The sequence below is a fragment of the Triturus cristatus genome, chromosome 7 (genome assembly GCF_964204655.1).
Source record: "Triturus cristatus chromosome 7, aTriCri1.1, whole genome shotgun sequence".
Lineage (NCBI taxonomy): Eukaryota > Metazoa > Chordata > Amphibia > Caudata > Salamandridae > Triturus > Triturus cristatus.
In genome coordinates this window covers 1762874287-1762895862 of record NC_140590.1, presented here as the reverse complement: position 1 = coordinate 1762895862, position 21576 = coordinate 1762874287, and the positions used below count along the sequence as shown (strand labels likewise).

The 21576-nt window shown below is 48.0% G+C and overlaps 1 protein-coding gene across 1 annotated transcript in view; it reads left to right on the top strand.

Annotated features, from left to right (window-relative positions):
• The window catches only part of LOC146813018 (killer cell lectin-like receptor subfamily B member 1B allele A), a 158856-nt gene that overhangs the window by 73780 nt on the left and 63500 nt on the right, over window positions 1-21576 (top strand). The gene's annotated exons all lie outside the window — the stretch shown is intronic.

Sequence of the window (21576 nt, the reverse complement as noted above, 5' to 3'; positions counted from 1 at the left end):
AAGGTGAGAGTGGACACGCACGATGCACAGAAAACTCAGCTGGAGGCATGAGTGTCAGAAGTCGGGGCAACGGTGGACAAGCAACAATTGCTCTGGATGGATAAGGTGTTGGAACTGTTCAGGGCTAAGAACGAGGACTTGGAGGCGCGCTCCAGTAGGGGCAATATTCGCATCACTGGCCTGCCCGAGTCTACCAGCATCTCGAGGATGGAGTATTACGTGGAAACTTTGCTGCGGGACCTCTTAGGCAATGTGCTCTCTTCACTATTTATTGTGGAGCGGGCCCCTAGATCTCTGGGACGGTACCCAGTCCGGGAGCGCCAGCTCGCCCGATTATTGCCAAGCTGTTCAACTACTGTGACGCTGTGCTGCAGGCGGTGCGGGGGATGGGCGAAGTGCAGCACCAAGGGAATCTTCTATCGTTTTATCCCCACTTCACCAGGAGGTGCAATACGCTCTGATCTACCCTGCCAAGAGGTGCGCTCAAACACAGATCTTCAGTGACCCCAAGGCTGCACTGTTCTTTGCCAATAAGTTAGATGTGCAGAAGCGTAATGCATCTAGGAGCCTTCAATATGCAAAAAAACGACAATTAAGTGACAATGATTAACTAAGTTGCGGGGTACTGTTCATTGGTTTTCTACCGCAATGCAGCATGGATAACAGAACTGTCTATGTGACAATGTTGTAAACTCACAGTTGAATCTCTTTTGGGGAGGGTCACCTCTATGCTTACTTATGATTTGCTTCACCAATGTCCGGCTACTATCGTTGCTTGGCCACCCTGTCTAATTGGCAGGGCTGTATGCTAGGTGGAACCATGCCCCCTTCGGATGATTCCCTTTCCCATCTGCGTAGCTATCTCTCCAAGTTCGGGTTCCCTGGGCGGGGAGGGTTTAGATACTCAACCTAATTGAGGGGTTGGAGTGGGCGGTGGGTATGATGGGGATTTTCCTACGGGGTTGACGCCTCCAGCAAGAGGCTGGTTTCTTTTATTGTTCGGTTTCATTTTTGGCAAGTTGTTGCGATATGCACTCTATAATACGTTATTCATCACGGCACTTGCTGCAGTCCCTCATGCTCCAAACTATTGGAAATCTGCTATCGACCCACTCCATGATACCACATGACGGACACAAAATTTTGGACCTGGAACATTAGAGGCCTATGGACCACCGCAAGGCAAGTCTTATGCATGCACAGCTTATTAGACACCAGGTGGATGTCGGTATCCTTCAGGAGACGCACCTCCTTCCAGCTACTGCATCTAGGCTGCTATCTTGACATTGGGGTGATTCGCACACCTCCTTCTATTCTAACTACTCCTGCAGCATCTCCATTCTCTTCCTGAAAGATCTCCCCTGGCACAACACCCACTATATCAGTGACTCAAAGGGCAGGTATGTGGTCCTTGCTGGCACCCTTTACAATCAACCACTGATCTTAGCAGCACTGTATGGCCCCAATTCAGATGACCCTGACTTTTGCACACACATTTGGCAGCTCGTTTCTTTCCTGGGACCCCATTCCCTGATTTGGGGTGGCGACTTTAACATAGCTCCCACACAAGCGTTATACCGCTCTGGAGACCGCGCATCCAACACCCTCAGGCCGCCTCCCTTCTCCACTCCATTATGTTGGATAACTCCCTGTTGGATGCATGGCGTCAAGTGTACCCTGACAGGCGCGAGGGAACCTGTGTCACGGGCTCGTAGGGTTCATGGTCTCGCCATGATCTTTGGATCACTACCCATGACGTCTCCTTGTGAACCACATCAGTGGATCGCATGGCCCGCACCTTATCCGATCACGCACCTGCACGCCTATGCTTGTGGCTCCCACTCATATTGCGCTGTATGTTTGCATGGCAATTGTCCCCAATGCTCTCTGAGACGGTGCTTTCCACGAAGAAATTTGCGGCACCATAATAGCATACTCTGAACACAATGTTGGCTCAGTAGAGTCACCTTCAACCCTCTGGGAGGGCTTTAAGGTTGTAATTCGGGGGGAGTGTATTGCCAAGCAGTCTGGGGTGTTGAGATCAATTTGGGGCACCCTTGAGCGCCAGGAGAACGATGTTAAAACTTTAGACCTCCAACAATCCTGAGACCCCTGCCACTCTTGCGCTGATCGGAGCCAAATTTACTGAATTCCACAAGGAGGCGGATGGGAGATCGCATTTCTGGGTAGAGAGACACATGCCCATCGTTATGGTGAGGGAGATCGCCCTGGCAAAACTCCTGCGAATCTCCTAAGGCAGCCGCATGTCTGATGAGGCCCCCTAGCAGAACAACTTCCCCAATGTAAATCATTGCCATAATCTCAGCCTTCTACTCCCAGTTATACACTGCTGGTGAGGCGGCCCGTCGTTGGACTATGGACCAATATTTTGATACCATCGAAATTCTATGGCTTAGTAACAACCATCGGGACTACCTGGATGAACGATTCAGTCAGGAGGAGATCTCTACGGTCATCGCAGGGCTCGCGGGCGACAAAGCTCCTGGGTCAGATGGCCTCACCGCTGCATTCTATAAACAATACAACTACGATGAGCCTCAGAAATTAGCGTATAAGACTGCACTATCCAATTATAAAAAACTCCTCATATCTGAAAAAAAAAGATACTTTACCTCTCAGATTGAGTCCGCCGCCAACTCTTCTAAAGAACTGTTTGCAGTGATCAATAAGCTTTCGACACCCACTAACTCAGGCAGGAGGGTCAACCAGGAATTCTGCAACGAGGTGGCCGAGGTTTTTAAATCTAAGGTTTTAGATATTTTTAATGCTTTTTTAGGGTGGTCTCTGATCCCAGTCCAGTTTTATGCCCAAACAGCCCCAGCACTAACAAGTATCCACCATTTGTGTTCTCTGCAATCTCGATAGACACAGTGAGAGACTTTGTCCTTCAAGCTAAGTCGGGTTCACCTTTAGACCCCTGCCCCCCAAGGGTCTATCAGGAACTGGTACAGTCGGTGAGTTCTCCACTCACCGATATTTTTAACCTGATGTTCTCTTCTGGTGTTTTCCCGACTAGCTGGAAGCAGACTTCCATTTTACCTTTATTAAAAAAAAACAATCTTGATGCGACTAACCCCTCCAACTATCGGCCTATTGCCAGACTGCCGCTGCCAGCAAAGATAGTGGACAAAATAATGAATAACCAATTGTCCCTGTTTATCAATGCCAATGGCCTATTGGATCATACCCAATTTGGCTTCCGCAAGGACCATAGTACAGAGTTGGCATTGATCAAAGCCTCCGAGGAGATCAGGGCAGTTATGGATGGTGGAGGCGCAGCAGCTCTGGTGCTCCTCGACCTCTCTGCGGCATTTGATACGGTGGATCATGGCCTTCTGCAGAGACGTTTGGAGAAGCTAGGATTAGGAGATTCAGCACGCGCACTTATAGCCTCCTTTCTCGCCGATCGAACATCCACCGTATCCATGGATGGTTTTAATTCAGACTCTTACACACTCCCCTGCGGTGTCCCACAAGGGAGCTCTCTAAGCCCCACACTATTTAACATATATGTCTCTGAACTAGCACCCCTTATCCGGGATTTTGGTTTCAGTCTGACCACCTACGCCGACGATACTCAGATTGTGGTGCAACCTCCAAATCTCAACAGTCTCCAGCTCCGCAGTTTAGGAATTGCATGAGCGCAATTAATAAGTGGATGACAGCAAACTGCCTGAGGCTCAACTCCAGTAAAACAGAAGTCCTAATTTTCGGGAGCATTCAGCCCCCGTGGAATGATCTGTGGTGGCCTGTTGAGCTGGGTTCCCCGCCCACTCCGGTGATTAAGGCAAAGAACCTGGGCGTGCTTATGGATGCTAAGCTCACTTTCCATCACCACACAAACGCGGTAGTGTCGGCATCGTATTTTCTTATCAAGAAAATCAGGAAAATCTTTCCTTACATCCCCAATGACACCAAGAGAACAGTAGTCTCCTGCCTTATTTCCTCTAGGCTTGACTACTGTAATGGCCTTTTCTTGAATGCACAGAAGCAACATTTGCATAAACTACAGATGATCCAGAATGCAGCGGCTCGTCTCATACTGGATATTCCTAAATATCACTCCGTCTCCAATGAAATCCACTATCTCCACTGGCTCCCTATACCCCAGCGTATTGATTTCAAAGCCCTGTGCATTGTCTTCAAGGCCTTGCATGGTATTGGTCCGATTTTCTTGCAGGATCATCTTTCTTGGTATTGTCCCACTAGACAGCTGCGGTCCACTGGAGCTCGATTACTCGCTGTTCCAAGAATTTTTAAAACTCACTGGGGTGGACGCAGTTTCTTTTATGGAGCGTCTAAATTGTGGAACACCCTTCCGTTCTTCCTCAGAAATGCTAGCTCCCTGACGATTTTCAGGAAGCAACTGAAAACTTGGCTCTTTCAGCATTAGGGGCAAAATATTCTTGTATCACTGTTATGTTCACCTCCAAGACACCCCCGGGTATACGTGCGCTCAATAAATTCCTGTAACATAACATAACATAACATAACATACACGCCCCTTCTTGTCCCACACTTAGCCGCAATGCACAATGACTCTCTCGAACGTGGAAGTTTCCCTCAATCTCTTCTCGAGGCTCTGCTCACCCTTCTCTTGAAACCGGATAAACTTCCCGAGTGCTGTGATTCGTATCGTCCACTGTTCCTCATAAAGAATGATAATAAAATTTACATCAAATTGCTGGCCAACCGCCTCCTCCTACTTATGTCACTAATCAATCACCTGGATCAATCCGGTTTTATTCCAGGGCGCCCCACCTCTCACAATCTACGAACCATCTTCTCAGTCCTCCATCAGATTAGTTCCTCACTACCAGCTGTGGCTGCCTTATTGGATGCCACTAAAGCCTTCGACACTCTGGAGTGGCCCTTCCTCTTCTACCTTCTCCCACGCTTGGGTTTCAGCCTAAATTTTGTACGTAAGATACAATGACTATACACGCTTCCCACGGCCCCCATCAGAATAAATGGGCAGATCACTGACCCCATCGCTATTTTGAGAGGCACCAGGCAGGGGTGTCCCCTCTCCCTCATGCTTTTCGCCATCGCCATGGAACCCCTGGCGGCACGACTACGCCAACACCACATCCACCGGGGCATTGGCTTCTTGGCTCGCGCCCTTGTCACTTCCATGTACGCAGATGATGTCATGATGTACGTCCGAGACCCTCAGGAAAATCTTGCGCCCATGACGAGGGAGGTGGTGCAATTTGGTTGCATATCTGGAGTCCAAGTCAATTCGAGCAAGTCAGTCCTTTTCCCCCTCACAGATGCAACAAAGCCCTTCACCACTGACTACCCCTTTGTTTGGGCGTCGGGTCCCACTAGATAGCCCGTCAGCCATCTTAGTAGGGATGTGGGGGAACTTTGGAAGTCCAATTTTGGTTAGGCGATGGACTGGCTGGTGACCAAGATCTGTGCGTGACAAAATCTCCCGCTATCATTAGCTGGGCACATTGCGATCACTAAAATGGTGGTGCTCCCAAAATTCTTGCACCTCTTTTTAAACTTTCCGGTCCCTCTCACGTCGCATATTTTCCACAAATTGCGCTCCAATATTATCACTCTGATCTGGGCTGGATGCCAACCCAGAATTGCTTATGATATTCTTACACTACCCTTGGTTCGGGTGGTATGGGAGTCCCAGATTTTAAGATCTACGCGCTGTGCACCCAAGTCAGATTTTTCCTCTTTGGCTTCACCATACGTCTTTCCAGCCCCACGTGGCAGTCGAGACTGATCTTGCTGCCCCATGGCCGCTTCAGACCGCACTATTTCTCCCACCCAAACCCCCTCGCGGCGAGATTGAAATGGTTGAATGCCTGCGTTGGGCCTGGGACGGGTTGCATAAATACATCGGCGCCGGCACATTGTATGAATCTTCCGTGAGACTTGCTAGCAACCCAGCATTCCCCCCATTGCAGACAGCAGGCATGGCCCGCCGTGCAGCTCACCTGGGCCGTAACACCATAACGGACGTTTACCCCGACAACAAGTTTTTACCCTTCACGAAAATACTGCTCCACTCGACAAGCTATTGTATTATCAGATCCAAGCGATATGCAGAGAAGTTCCCACACTCCCCCAGGCCAATACTGCCCTTGAATTTGTGCACTCCTCCAGCTCCCCGCGGAAGCTGGTCACTAGACTGTACGTTCTTACACTGGCTGCCTCCTCCACTATCACTGATTGCGCCCGTAATGCGTGGAGTGTAGACTTAGAAAGGGACCTTCTTCATGAGCACTGGCTCAACTGTTGCAACCAGATTAAGCGCCTCTCCCCCAACTATCGCCTAAGGCTCCTTCATTTTATGTATTTGCACAGACTCTACCGCACCCCTGCGTCATTACAAAAGATGGGCCTACTCGTCAACAACAGATGCGCGCGCTGCTCGGCTCCCGGCACGGACTTTGCCCACTAGCCCTGGTTGTGCCCAGGGTTTCATCATTCTGGCATGGGGTATGCACTGCTTTAAGCGCCATCACACTTGAACATGTCACTCCCGAATCCTTGCTATGCCTTCTGGGTTACGTCAAAGATACGACAGATGCCAACCGCAATCTAATTACGATGCTTCTAGTGCCTGCTAAGCGTAGGGTGACCATCCACTGGGGGGGTAAACAAGGGCCAACAGTTAAAAATTGGTTGGACAATGCAGCCCACTGCCAGACACTTCTAGGGGAATTTTGGGATCTGATGCCGGCGGCCAGCAGGCCCCCAGACATATGGGCTCCTCTCATCTCCTACCTCCAATGATTAACCGCTTCTGACAACCCAATTACCCATCATCAACACACAAAATGGCCGAGACAGGTGTAGGTACCCATGGTATCAACTGAATCACTAGTACATGGAGGCTCATAACACTTCCTCAACTATTCTAAATACTTTTTCCCAATTACCTCTTAATTCCACTAATATCTCTTCGTGTTATAATCTTCCTATAAATCAGTGATATAACTTTCTTTGGAAAGGGTTCATGTAACACTCTATCCTCTTGCTGTGAGGAATCCTCCACAGGGACATTTTCCTTGATATCCATCCAGTTTGTGCTTGCCAGCTGATGTTCCCAGCGACTCTATTCTGCCATTTTTCCATATGCCCCCAACCTTACTTATTCCAATTAGGGCCCTTCTAGAGAACCCCTCAAGTTTCCTTATCTCTGCCAGGGTGTTTGCAAAGCTGGTCTCCATGGGGATCACTCCTTTCCAACCCAAGAATTTAGTGGCCTCTCTCCAAATCCTGAATACTGTCTGTGTATGAACTGGTAGGGACTTTGCTCAACTGTTATGTGCATAATGCAGTCGGGTATCCCCTGAGTTCCATGGCATGTTTATCCACCGTTATTACTGGATCATCCAAGGATACAAAGGAACATTCATTCTACATTACCTATTTGAGGCCTAACAATGTTTCTATTCAGAGCTATTATTCCCATTGTACATTCCTCTCGTACACTTTCCCAGTGCAATGTGAGGTGTTTTCTTATACCACTGAAGGATCTCACTTCTGTATTTTCTGTGGCCTAAACAAATTCCACTGAAATCCTGTATGAAATGTTTTGTACAGTATACAACAATTTAGGTAATGTCACTATTTTAAATATGTCCGCTCTAACCAGCACTGATATTGGCAAGGCTTTCCAATGTTTAACATCCTCTTAAATCTATCTAAAATCTATCTAAAACTGTATATAGGTTCCCTTAGAGGAAACCTTCTACATCTCCTGTGACATAAATTCCCAAGTAGCGAAATCCCTCTATGGAGATCCTTAGTGGGCATTCGAGTGGGATATCTGGAGAGTGTCCCTTGAGTGGATATAAATGGGATTTCCCCCAATTTATGGTGTACCCCAAATAGTTGCCGACAACTTAAAAGATTTGCAGGAGTCTAGGACAAGTTGTCGCTGGTTGCGCTACATGTAGCAGAGCATCATCTGTGTATAGCAAAATATTTTCATCCCATGTGTTGTCCGATCTCAGCCCCTTAACTAGTGCATCTTCTCTTACTCAGGCAGCCAGTGGTTCAAGTGCTATAATCAGTAGCAGCTCCTCTGCAGGTGGAGGAGTGTTGCCCCACTGCTTTTGAGCATTGAAAAATGAAACATATAATGATAATAACAGAGTTTATTATCATTTTATTTTTCCTCGCTCACTTCCTGCAGCCGAGCCAAGGTTGGAGCAGCGCCAGGGCGGAGCAGGGCAATCCAATCTGACATGTCGACACAGCTGCAGGAAGGAGGAGGAGTGGTGACACTGCTTCAAGTGTGCATGACGGTTTGGTCGGCTGTCTAAGGCCGGCCAAACCGTCATGCTCACTTAGATCTCTCAACCCGAGCTGGGCTTTACATCCGGGTGGAGAATAAGGAGAGGGTCGTAGTCCCCTAGTGAGTGCCTAACTACCAATGAAGACTCTGCTTTCATGCTGGATAATATTGCATGACTGCAGCATCTGGATTGGCGTAGGGGGCCCTGTGGCATCAATCAATCAATCAAACAGGGGTTTGTGAAGCGTGCTACTCACCCGTGAGGGTCTCAAGGTGCTGGGGGGGGGGGGGGGTGGCAGCTCCAGATCAGTCAAAGAGCCAGGTCTAGAGGTCCTTTCTGAAAGCGTGCAGGATCAGGGAGTGTCTGATGTTCACAGGGAGCTCGTTCCAGGTCTTGGCTGCGAAGTAGGAGAAAGCTCTCCCGCCTGTTCTGTTTCTGCGGATGCGGGTGACATCCACCAGGGCGAGGTCGGCAAAGCGGAGATTCCTCTTGGGTACGTGGAAAGATACTCTATTGTTGAGATATTTCGGTCCGATGTTGTAGAGGGATTTGTAGGCGTGGGTGAGGAGTTTGAAGGTGACCCTCTTCATGACGGGGAGCCAGTGGAGGCCTCGTAGGTGTAGGGTCATGTGTTTGTGTCGCTGGGTCCCGAGGACGAGTCTTGCTGCAGCGTTCTGGATGGTTTGGAGTTTGTGTAGAAGAGTATTGTTGATTCCAGCGTAGCGGGCGTTGCCGTAGTCTAGTCTGCTGGTTATGAGTGCGTTGGTGACGGTCATTTTGTAGTCGGGGGGGATCCATTTGAAAGTCTTGCGGAGGATGCGCAGGCAGTTGAAGCTAGTGGAGGCCACGGCGTTGATCTGGCGGTTCATGGAGAGGGAGGAGTCAAGGATGATTCTGAGATTTCGTGCGTGGTCCGTAGGGGTGGGTGGGTTCCCGAGGGCGGGGGGCCACCAGGTCTTTTCCCAGGCAGAGGTGCAGGATCCGAGGATGAGAACCTTGGTCTTCTCTGAGTTGAGTTTCAAGCAGCTGTCCTTCATCCAGGCTCCCAAGTTCTTCATTCCCTTCTGGAAGCAGAGTCTGGTGTCTTCGTGGTTCTTCGTGAGTGAGAGGATGAGCTGGGTGTCGTCAGTGTAAGATACAATGCTGAGCCCGTGCTGTCTGATGATGGCAGCGAAGGGGGCCATGTAGATGTTGAAAAGTGTGGGGCTGAGTGATGATCCTTGGGGGACTCCGCAGTTGATATCGGTGGGTTTGGAGAGGAAGGGAGGAGTCTGATCCTCTGGGTTCTGCTGGTGAGGAAGGATTGGATCCAGTCAAGGGTGGTTCCTTGTACCCCCGCCTCGTGAAGTCTGGCTACGAGAGTGCGATGTGAGACGGTGTCGAAGGCTGCGGAGAGGTCTAGAAGGATGAGGGCCGCGGTGTGTCTCTGGTCGAGTAGAGTGCGGATGTCGTCGGTGGCAGTGAGGAGGGCGGTCTCAGTGCTGTGGTTGCTGCGGAATCCCGACTCGGAAGCATTAAGGATGGAGTTCTCTTCGATGAAGTTGGTCAGCTGGGCGAGGAGAGAGATGGGCCGGTAGTTCTTCAAGTCCGTAGGGTCGGCTATTGGTTTCTTGAGGAGGGGTTTACCTCCGCCTGATTCCAGTCGTCCGGGCAGATTCCGGATCTGAAGGAGGTGTTGATGGTCCGTCCTAGTTGGGGTGCGATGGCAGCGGAGGCCCTGTGGAATACGTGTGGTAGACAGGGGTCCGTAGGGGCGCCTGAGTGGGCTTTCTTCATGGTCATGGTTATATTTTTGACGGTGGTGGGATCCCAGGTCGTGATGGTAGGCTAATTGGTGGCGGTGGGACGAGAGGTGGTGGCCATAATGGTTAGCTGAAGTTGTAGTTGAGGGCCTTGATCTTCAGATGGAAGTAGGAGCTGAGTTTGTTGCAAAGTTCCTGGGAAGGTGCGATGTCCATGACTTCGCTGGCAGGCTTAGTGAACTGCTGTATGACATTGAACAACTCCTTGGCGTTGGTCTGGACTTTGTCTCTTATGAAGGTCCGTTTGGTGTCTCTTATGCGCTAGTGGTATTCCTTTAGGGCACTCCTGGGGTTGTCCTGTGCTTCTGTGGTTTTCTGGTTTTGCCAGGTTTTCTCTAGGCGTCTGCAGGCATGTCTGGCTTCTTGTAGTTCCATGGTGAACCAGGCGGCCTTCAGAGGGTGTTGTTTGGTGAGGTGGCGGAGGGGAGCGAGCTTCTCGGTGCAGCAGGAGATTCAGCATTGAAACCCTATGGCTGCAGCGTTGGTGTTGGTGGTGGCGCCAGAGGTGTTTTGGAGGACTGTGGTGTTGAGGAGCTCCTCTGTGACCTGGCTCCAGGTTCCGTCGTGGTGGTCACGAGGGGGCTTGGGTGCGGTGGTGCTGTTGAAGGTGAAATGGATGCAGTGGTGGTCCATCCAGAGGGGCTCGGTGGTGTGGCTGAAGCAGATGTTTGTCCTTCCCGCGAAGATGGGGTAGAGCGTGTGTCCGGCTCTGTGGGTGGGCGTGTTGCCCAGCTGCTTCAGTCCGAGTTTGTCGAGGTTGTCGAGTAGAGTGGTGGAGTCTGGGTCATTGTTGTTGTCGAGATGGAAGTTCAGGTCTCCGAGAAGAATGTAGTCCTTGGAGGTGATGGTGTGGGGTGCTATGAGCTCGGCGATGGCAGTTGCAGTCTGTGTGCGGGGTCCTGGTAGTCTATAGATGAGGGTGCCGCGTAGTGTGGTCCTGGGGTTGTTCCGGATCTGGAAATGGAGGTGTTCTGTGTTGGAGTGGGAGTCACTCGTGCTGGATGTGGAGAGTCGGAGGGTGGTCTTGTGTGCGATTGCAAGCCCTCCTCCTGGGCAGCGGCCCTTTCTCTGGATCTTGTAGCCGTCGGGGATGGCAGTGGCGATGTCTGGGCCAGAGGAGGCATTGGTCCAGGTTTCCGTGAAGAAGGTGACATTGGGCGAGAGCGTGTCGAGCAGGTACCGGATTTCTACCGCATGTCGATGCAGGGAGCGCACGTTGAAGAGGATGCAAGTCAGGGGGGCCTTCGGTGGTTGTGGGAGCTTTGTCGATGGTGAAAGACCTGTGGCAGGGTCTGCATGAGAACTGTCCGTGGGTGGTGTTCGGTGAGGATCTTGCACTGCTGGCGTGTCTTCCGAGATTGAGTGCTTGGAGGGTGGATGAGTCGTAACGGTGGGATCTAGGAGAACCAAGTTTCCTGGCGCTGGTCGCGGTCGGGTCGCGGACGGGCGCAGATGGGCTTGCCTTAGGCGCACCCGCTGCGCGACCGTGCAGTAGTTTCCATTTGTAGGGGAGAGGGATGGGATCCGAGGCTGTGATGAGGTGGGAGGGGCCCAGGAGCAGCAGCAGTGGGAAAACCGGGCATAGGAACTAGCTGAAAAGTAAATAAGTAAATAAGCAAATAACAAGCGGGAGGAAGAAAATGAACAGACAGGAGAAATAATCAGGGCAGTCACAGTAAAAAAGCAATTACAAGTGAATCAAATTAACGAGACTGGCGGGCAGCAGGCGAGAACCCTGAGCAGCTTGAGGACTTGAGGCTGCGGCAGTGCGGCAGCGCTGCAGGGGAGAGTGCTAGCCTGGACCGGAGGTCTAGGAATCACGCGCGCTCCCCCGCAGCGGTCGCCAGAAGTAGGGGAGGGGGCGGGATCCGAGGCTGTGACGGGGACCGCAGGGGCAGCAGCTGTGGGAAAACCGGGCACAGGAACTAGCTGAAAAGTAAATAAGTAAATAAGCAAATAACAAGCGGGAGGAAGAAAACGAACAGACAGGAGAAATAATCAGGGCAGGCACAGTAAAAAAGCAATTACGAGTGAATCAAATTAACGAGACTGGCGGGCAGCAGGCGTGAACCCTGAACAGCTTGAGGACTCGAGGCTGCGGCGGTGAGGTGGCGCTGCTGGGGAGAGTGCTAGCCTGGACCGGAGGTCTAGGAATCACGCGTGCTCCCCGCAGCGATCGCCATAAGTAGGGGAGGGGGCAGGATCCAAGGCTGTGATGGGGTGGGAGCGGCCGCAGGGGCAGCAGTGGCGGGAAAGCCGGGCGTAAGAACTGGCTGAAAAGTAAATAAGTAAATAAGCAAATAACAAGCGGGAGGAAGAAAACGAACAGACAGGAGAAATAATCAGGGCAGGCACAGTAAAAAAGCAATTACGAGTGAATCAAATTAACGAGACTGGTGGGCAGCAGGGGCGAACCCTGAGCAGCTTGAGGACTCAAGCTGCAGCAGTGAGGCATAGCTGCTGGGGAGAGTGCACTGACATTTCAGAAGCAGGTACACATCATTTTTTACATTATTTCCCCACGCACTGCCCCCATGCTGCCACCCCTCTCTGCCCTCCCCCGCTCTGCCCTCTCTAATGCTGCTATACCACTTAAATGCCACAGCAGCTGCCACTGGCTATAATAAATATCATAGACAAGAGTAAATACCCCTTCCTAGTTCCTTTTTCTCACTGCGAGTGTTTTAATCATGCACCATTTACTCTGACTCGGGCTATGGGCTGTTGATAGAGTAGTTTCTCCCAGTTTCTATAATCAGGGCCCAGCCCTATCTTTTCAAACGCTCTGTACATACAGGTCCACATTAGTGTATCAAACGCCATAGTAGAATATGATGACAGTACCAACATCGGCTCAATTAAATTTTCAGTGGCGCTCATGCATCAATACAGTCCAGTTTCTCTATGTGACAAGAAACTAGAGAGGTCCGGGTGTAGTAGGGTGGAGATAACCCTTCGAAGCCTATTTACTAGGATGTTCACAAGGATCTTTGCCTCCTTGTTCATTAGTGAGATGGGCCCATATGAGTCATCCTTGTATGGAAGCTTGATTTGCTCTTTATCTTCCTTGAACATTTGGAGCATGTGCATAGGTATTTTGCTGGCCATGCTTCTGTAAAGCTCTATTGGTAGGACATTTGAGCCCACCCCCTTGGCTGTTTGAAGGTCCTTGATAGCTATTTCTATTTCACCTACCTCTAGCTCTGCATCAAATGCCTCCTGTTGTCGAGCGGGAATTCAGGGTCTTCAATAAATGTTCTGATGTCCTCTGGTGTTGTGGTGCTAATTGATTTGCATTGTTTCTCATAATAGTTATTGAATACCTCCGCTATTTCTTTATTTCTGTCAATCCTTAGCCCAGACTCCGTTTTTATCTCTGATTCCTGCTATGTTCTCTGTTCAACAACCACGCAAGCAGTTTCTATGATTTGTTACTCTCTTCATATGGTCTGTTCTGCAAGGCAAGGAAAGTCGCTCTAGCAGCAGTTTCAGCCAGGATTCCTTATTCGGCTGTTTGAGGTTCAAGTGGTGTGCCTGCGCTTCTCCGCCACGTTTATTTACAACCATCGCTGGCAAAAAAAACAGATTCTGTTGCTTCCATCCGGGCCCTTTTCTATTCACCCCCCCTCCCCCCCCCCCCCATTGTCAGAGATATCGCCTGACCTCTTAGCACAGTTTTTTATAGTGTACTGTGCCTGGTTGAGTATGTGTTTCTGAATCCAGGAATGTCAGCGCTGACCTGAGAATGACACCATAGTGTTTTGTTTTTTCCATAAATCCAGAGCAATAGGCATTCAGATGATTTCAGATGGGCCTTTAGAGCTGCATTACTTAGGGAGGTACTACACAATGTTTTAGGTGGTCTGCAAGTAAGGCTGGTAAGACGTCAGTGATACAGCAGAGACAGAGCTACTAAAACATAAGCCATACAAGCTGAGGCAGAGGTGATACTGGGTTAACATTGATGATACAGAGCTGGAAAGGATTTTGTTCTTTTAAGATGACTCTTAATCGCACGTCATCTGTTTTTCTACACAGAAACTAACTTAGGGTAAGAATATTTCTGAGATTTTAGGGTCTTTATGTGAGTCATCGCTGTAAGTGTATCTATGTTACGCTCTATCATTAATGCTAATAACCAGTCACTGGTTGGACAAACCAAAGTCAAGCTAAATATCAGAAACAACTTCAATCATCAAATTCATCGATGAAGTGTGAATAAACATTTCAAAACACATATATATACTGCCTAAAAACACCAGGCACCAGCTGTGACTATTGACACATACTGGGCCCTTCATAACCAAATGTTACGTAAACTGTGTTGCTCGAGCACTAACCATTCCATCATTAACTACATGAATAACAGGCATTAGCAAGTGCATTATGTTTCGCCTACGTGAATAAAAACATGCTTTTTTTGTTGTAAGTTGTTTATGTGTTATTCCACAATTGAATAGTCCTTTTTAGACTTCTCTCAATGGTTTTATTGTGTTCCAGAGATGAGAGAACCAGTACTATAGGATGGCAGAGATAATAATGATGCCATACCCTGAACAAATTTAAGCCAAACTTGCAGAAGGGGTTTTCATACATACTAGTGTGGCAAAGGACCATGTTGAAATTCTGAAATAAGTCCGAAGTAGGATAACAACTCAGCTCCTGCTTCGAAGAAAGCCAAAAAAAAAGCATTTAACATACTTATGCACTACAATGTTTAAAACATTGCGATATAAAATCAAATCTTTGTCGCAATGTATAAGCAGCAGAGAGTAACAACATTTACAATGGGTGAGGTGTACATCGTGTTGGTGGCATGGGGTTGGGGGCCAAAGCGGCATCTAGCGCACAGCTATTGCAGACAATGTGAGCAACAAAAAAAAGTTCTGTGCATGAAAACAGTACTTGGTCCTCGGGAAACTGATAAGAGAAACACACAAGGAAGTACAGCTAAACGACTGCTCGGAGACAGAAATAAACAGATCCTCTGCAGCATTTCACGTCTGGGCATAAAGGGGCTGTGCAACTGATCCAGAAAGGTTCCCTAAACCTGTCGGCTCTGGGGTAGTTGTCAAACAAATTGTGCCACTTCTGATATGGTCTTTTAATTACTGACTGAAAGTGTATGGTAGTAACCAACATCAGCACGTCATTTCAAAGTACAGTGAAACCAATTTGGCTCCACAAAAACGACAGAAAGAATGGCTTCCAAACCATGAAGGTTTATTAGAAGATTAGTCAAATTTACAGGCTTTATAAATTCAGTAAATCAATTCATCGGAGAAGCATAAAAATCAAAACGATTATTCAATCTGCAATTATACATCAGCTAGATGGCAAAGCACATCATTACAATGTACAAAACAGAGTAAGTATCAGTTCCATAAAAAAACTTCCCTAAGCTAAATAAAGAAAGTAAAAATCCTCAAGTGTGTCCGATGAACACGGGGGAAAAATGTATAGCCCTGGCCTGTGCCATATTGCTATTGCCATCCGTCTCAAAGCCCCAGTGTGTGAATGTGTGTCATGAGAGGCACACATCCCTGAGTCCCCTCGATTGGGGGCAGATCTATCATAAGTATTATCCTAGAACATATTAAAATAACCTGCACTATGAGCTCGTCCCTAGTGAAGCTGTTCAGTGTAGTTACGAAATCAATCATTCATTTTTTTTACCCTTATTAGGTGCATAAACAGTGCCGCCTCGAGTGTTCATCAACAGGAGCGTCGCTCAAACGTTCCATGCAGGAGGAGCCAGAAATAAATTCAGCCCTGCATACAGAGGCATCACAAATGAATGGATCAGTTATCATACTGTCAACTCATCAGGTTACACAAGATGACCCACCCAGCAGAGGTTTCACCGCACACAAGTCCAAGAACTTCACTCTCAAAGAGGGAATGCAAGTGTCTGAGAAAAAGCAGAAAAAACAAATGCAATAAAGCGATCAACTGCGCTAGTTCCACCCAAAACCAAGTACATTGTAGCCACTCAGATAAGAAGTTGGCCACAGAGCATCCCCAAATCAGAACGCCCATCAACACTCCATACCCGATTTTTCAGTGAATGGAGGAGCACTTGGAAGCTTGGACGCAGCCATAGCTAGCACGTCAAGTGGACATTCTGTGCGGCAAGACCCAATAATGCCCGAACTCCAAACACATACTTAGGAGTCCTCTGCCGAGACAGCACGTCCACCAGGTTCACCTTGAGGCTCCAAAGGCACCTTGGCCAGACAACTCCAAGTCCCTGATCTGAGTATCTGCGACTACTTCAATCGTAAAAGGTCCCTCCCCACAGACAGGTCTGAGCCACAAAACAGGCATCCTTCTTTCACAAGGGTAAACAACGCACCAAGATTGATCACAGAAGAGGCCCCCGACACCAATATTTAAAGTGTGCCCCAGACCCACCCCCATCACCCAGGCATCCCAAATCTGGGTACGGCTAATGGTGGTACCAGGGGCAACTCCCCCAACATAGAAATGGCATCAGGGGCGGGGCCTCACGATATAGGAGAATGCAAGGATCGAGCTGATCCTTCATTATAAATCAAGGGGTTTCCATTACATCTTAAACCAAAGCACAGTATTAAAATTGCTCAAAGCATTACATGGTCTAGACCATATCAGGTCCAACAACATAGTAGTAGTCGAATTTAGATCCAACCCCGAACAACCAGGGAACGACATCACCATCATCACCTGGTCATACAAAAACATTGCCTCCCAAATCTGGAGGCACAGGGAACAATTTGCAGCATCGGGAATTGACAAGAGCAAACCTATGACAACCTGCTATCTAAGGTTTGCCCTTCTGCCCTTCTGCTCCCGCCTCTGCCAACATTAGGTCTGTTGAAGGGAGCGATTGGCCCAGAGTACCCCACAGCATTCATGGAAGGACTACAAATAACAAGGCAATTATCTCTATTTAGGGCAATACAGCAGCAATTCAATCCTGATGTTCACCAGCAAGTCGGGTCCTCAAATAGCAGATCTATGGGAGCTGCATGATGGTTGCTCCACCGCACATGCACACCCTTGCAAAACTTGTGCCTGGAATGTGAACGGCCCTGACACCAAGGTGGAGGAGGACGACTTCTTATACTTTCTACGCGAACATGAGATCCTCCTGCTGCAAGAAACCTGGCAGCAGTCCCCAACTCAAATTGTGGGATTCAAGGAATACTTGAATGCAGCAATAAAAGAGGTGAAGACAGGCTGGACTAAAGTGGAACTAGTGGTAATGCTGTGGGATGGCAAGGCAGGGGGCGGGGCTGGGTGGGGGGTAGTGGAGTGTGACATACGACGTAAAATGGAGAGTAAAGTAAGTGCTTTTATTTATTTATTTCATATGCCATATGTAGGAGGAATGGCCTGGCAGACCCAACGTGGCCTCCAAGTGGTAACAGAAGTAGATACGTGACAGGCAGTGATGTTCAGAAGGGTGGGATGAGCGTTAACACTATAAACATGAACAAAACATAAAAACATAAGTGCACAAGCTGCAAACTGTGGATTCCAAGAAACAATACAGAGGTGTTGTACTATGAGCCCAGTAGAATAAGAGACAAACTCCTCAAGTCTCAAACATGGTTTGAGAGGTAGTCCACCCCACACATGATAACACTGTAGGATTGAAGGTGGCATGTTCCTAAGTACGACCCACACCTGCCCTGGCCACTTTTCACAAAATACATCTAAGCACTTTCATAAAGATGTATAATGAATTTGCAAAAACCAAAGGAAATGATGGACGGAGTGTTGAACATTGCAAGCACTCACCCCCAGTCAACTGATCTGGGTTTAATCCATCACCGTTCTTTAGCCCACTCTGCCACCCCAGTTCAGACATGGCCATATGCAAATCAGTCTGACCCTGTGCCTCATGGGGACAGTCCAGCCCGAACTGCCACGCCATGTCTTCCCTGGACCGGAAACAAGCTTCCTAGGACCGGTTTCTGGCATTTCAGCCGTCTTCAGCCAGGCTTGCTTGAATCCAGTGGCAAAGTGAGCAAGGGACTCACGTCTGAGCATACCCTGCCAACTTAAGGCGAACAAAGCTAAAACCAAAAGAAATGATGGACGGAGTATTGAACATTGCAAGCACTCACCCCCAGTCAACTGATCTGGGTTTAATCCATCACCGTTCTTTAGCCCACTCTGCCACCCCAGTTCAGACATGGCCATATGCAAATCAGTCTGACCCTGTGCCTCATGGGAACAGTCCAGCCCGAACTGCCAAGCCATGTCTTCCCTGGACCGGAAACAAGCTTCCTAGGACCGGTTTCTGGCATTTCAGGCGTCTTCATCCAGGCTTGCTTGAATTCAGTGGCAAAGTGAGCAAGGGACTCACGTCTGAGCATACCCTGCCAACTTATGGCGAACAAAGCAAAAACCAAAGGAAATGATGGACGGAGTGTTGAACATTGCAAGCACTCACCCCCACTCAACTGATCTGGGTTTAATCCATCACCGTTCTTTAGCCCACTCTGCCACCCCAGTTCAGACATAGCCATATACAAATCAGTCTGACCCTGTGCCTCATGGGAACAGTCCAGCCCGAACTACCAAGCCATGTCTTCCCTGGACCGGAAACAAGCTTCCTAGGACCGGTTTCTGGCATTTCAGCCGTCTTCAGCCAGGCTTGCTTGAATCCAGTGGCAAAGTGACCAAGGGACTCACGTCTGAACATACCCTGCCAACTTATGGCGAACAAAGCAAAAACCAAAGGAAATGATGGACGGAGTGTTGAACATTGCAAGCACTCACCCCCAGTCAACTGATCTGGGTTTAATCTATCACCGTTCTTTAGCCCACTCTGCTACCCCAGTTCAGACATGGCCATATGCAAATCAGTCTGACCCTGTGCCTCATGGGAACAGTCCAGCCCGAACTGCCAAGCCATGTCTTCCCTGGACCGGAAACAAGCTTCCTGGGACCGGTTTCTGGCATTTCAGCCGTCTTCAGCCAGGCTTGATTGAATCCAGTGGCAAAGTGAGCAAGGGACTCACGTCTGAGCATACCCCGCCAGCTTATGGCGAACAAAGCAAAAACCAAAGGAAATGATGGACGGAGTGTTGAACATTGCAAGCACTCACCCCCAGTCAACTGATCTGGGTTTAATCCATCACCGTTCTTTAGCCCACTCTGCCACCCCAGTTCAGACATGGCCATTTGCAAATCAGTCTGACCCTGTGCCTCATGGGAACAGTCCAGCCCGAACTGCCAAGCCATGTCTTCCCTGGACCGGAAACAGTTTCCTAGGACCGGTTTCTGGCATTTCAGCCGTCTTCAGCCAGACTTGCTTGAATCCAGTGGCAAAGTGAGCAAGGGACTCAGCGGCTTGCCGACGCTGCGCTGAGTGGGAGGCCAGGTTCTTACATGTAGCCTGGCACTGTCCTAAAATGTCAGAGTTCTGGGAGAAAATATTTCACACACATAATGACATCACTGGTCTATCTCTTAACCCAGATCCATTCTTAGCCTTATTGGGGTTCGATAAAAGTAAAAGTGTTAGCAGATTAGTAGCTATGGGACCACTTCTAGCCAAATGGCGGGTGGCAATTTGCTGGGCCAAGGGCCCAATTCCAACTGTAGAACAAAGGACTATGATATACTGTAATACCCAAGCGGACACATACAGCAAATTGTTAATCCCCCCCCCCCTTCCCTCCCCAGAGCAAACCCAAAGGCTTTTGGAAATTATTCCAACAATATTTAATAGGGAAGGAGACTGGAGAACCTGAGGGTGGAGGGGACAGTGTGTCTGATTTCTGAGAAGTAGACTAAGATACGAGGGAAGGCGATGCCATCACGAATTAGGGTGTACTGCAAACTTTCAGTACTTCAACAGTTATTATGTCATAGATGGTAATACTGAAGTCCTACTGTTATCACCGCTACATAATGTTAGCTTCCTAGGTAACTGTATACTATATGTAATCAATCTGGCATCAATATATACACGTAATGTGAACAAGTAATAATTGTATTATGCTATGTTAACTGAAAAGCAATAAATAAAATAAAAAAATTAAATAAAAAAGTGGTGCCAGTTTATAATTGCTGGGGCACAGCACCAATGCCCTAATAAAGAACCCACCTCTGTTGCCTTCAACAAATACCACTCGTCACATTTTAGTTCCTGCCAATGTGTAATGGAAGTAATGTGGACCGTGTTGTGAGAAGTGGAAATGCATGCTTTTGGATTGCCTCCATAAGTATCTATGCAAGAATTATGCTTCAGGAGTGGACTTTACCTTGAGAACTTCTAAAATACTCCTGTCTCTATTGTTCTCATTTGTGTGGCACTAGTAGGAACAAAGCTCCAGACGCACCAAGTCATTTTGCTGCTGTAAACCTTTGCTTACACAGCATGTGCAGCTGCAAAATAGCTTTTTGGTATGTACTATACCCTATTTAATGGGTTACATATTTTCAAAAATGGTTTAAAAAAAGATACCGACTCACAGTTTGAAAGGCGCATGTTCTTACAAATTATGCTTTTGTATGCAATGTATCAATGGTGAGGACAGCAATTTTGGTCGCAAACCATTGAAAAGTTTTGGGCTCCTTTCAGTAGGTGGTAACGCATGGGCAAAGAAGAAAAGGTCGCTTTGAAACCTTGTTCTCTTTGTGTATGTTGGAAGAAAATAGTTTGGGAGTAGGCGGCAGTCCAGAAGACCACTGCTAACGCTTGTAAAAAGCGTAAAAAAATATTAAACTTTTTTTAAGCTCCGTTTTTTTTCCTTTATGGAAAACAGCCTGATGAACTGATCAGGGCGCAGTTCCTGTGATGGCCTCCAATCAGAGTGAGTCTAACTTTATGAACTACATCATGCATGTTAATGAGGTAGGTCGAATTGTGACACATTCTGAATCCTTATTTTGCGAAGTATAACATTTTAGTACACAGGTCGGTTTGCAAAATCTAATTTACAAATGTCAGTGTGCAATTTGCAACCGCTTTTAGTAAATGAAATGTTGGTACAAGTTCTGTCTTAACGGTATCATTGTACTAACCGGTGATGGTGTCAAGTCACATATTTCATTAACAGCTCTCTTCCATACCTTTTGTTCAGTTACAAAAAATAACTGCAGCTGACAATTGTCTGCAAACATAAAGGAGGCAAACATTAACAAATATTTTATTGAGAACATTTGATTGACCAGAGAGGGAGTGCATTAAAATGATTAGCCTACTTTTTGAAAAAAGCAAAATAGAAAGGTCAACTTGTTGACATGGTAAACAAGTATTTGTAGTGTAGAAAATTACAATTGGGACTATTTATGCACACACAAGTTACATAATTGCATTGTGCAGCTAGGTTTGCCAGGTGTATTCATGGACCATATGCCCTCTTTCTAACCCGCATTTTTGGATTTGGAGTCCTTGTGTGCTTGGCTGGAGTAATACAACTTATAACAATGATTTGTAAAAGGGAAGCCAAGAGCTGAGCGGAGATTACAAGTCCTTCATC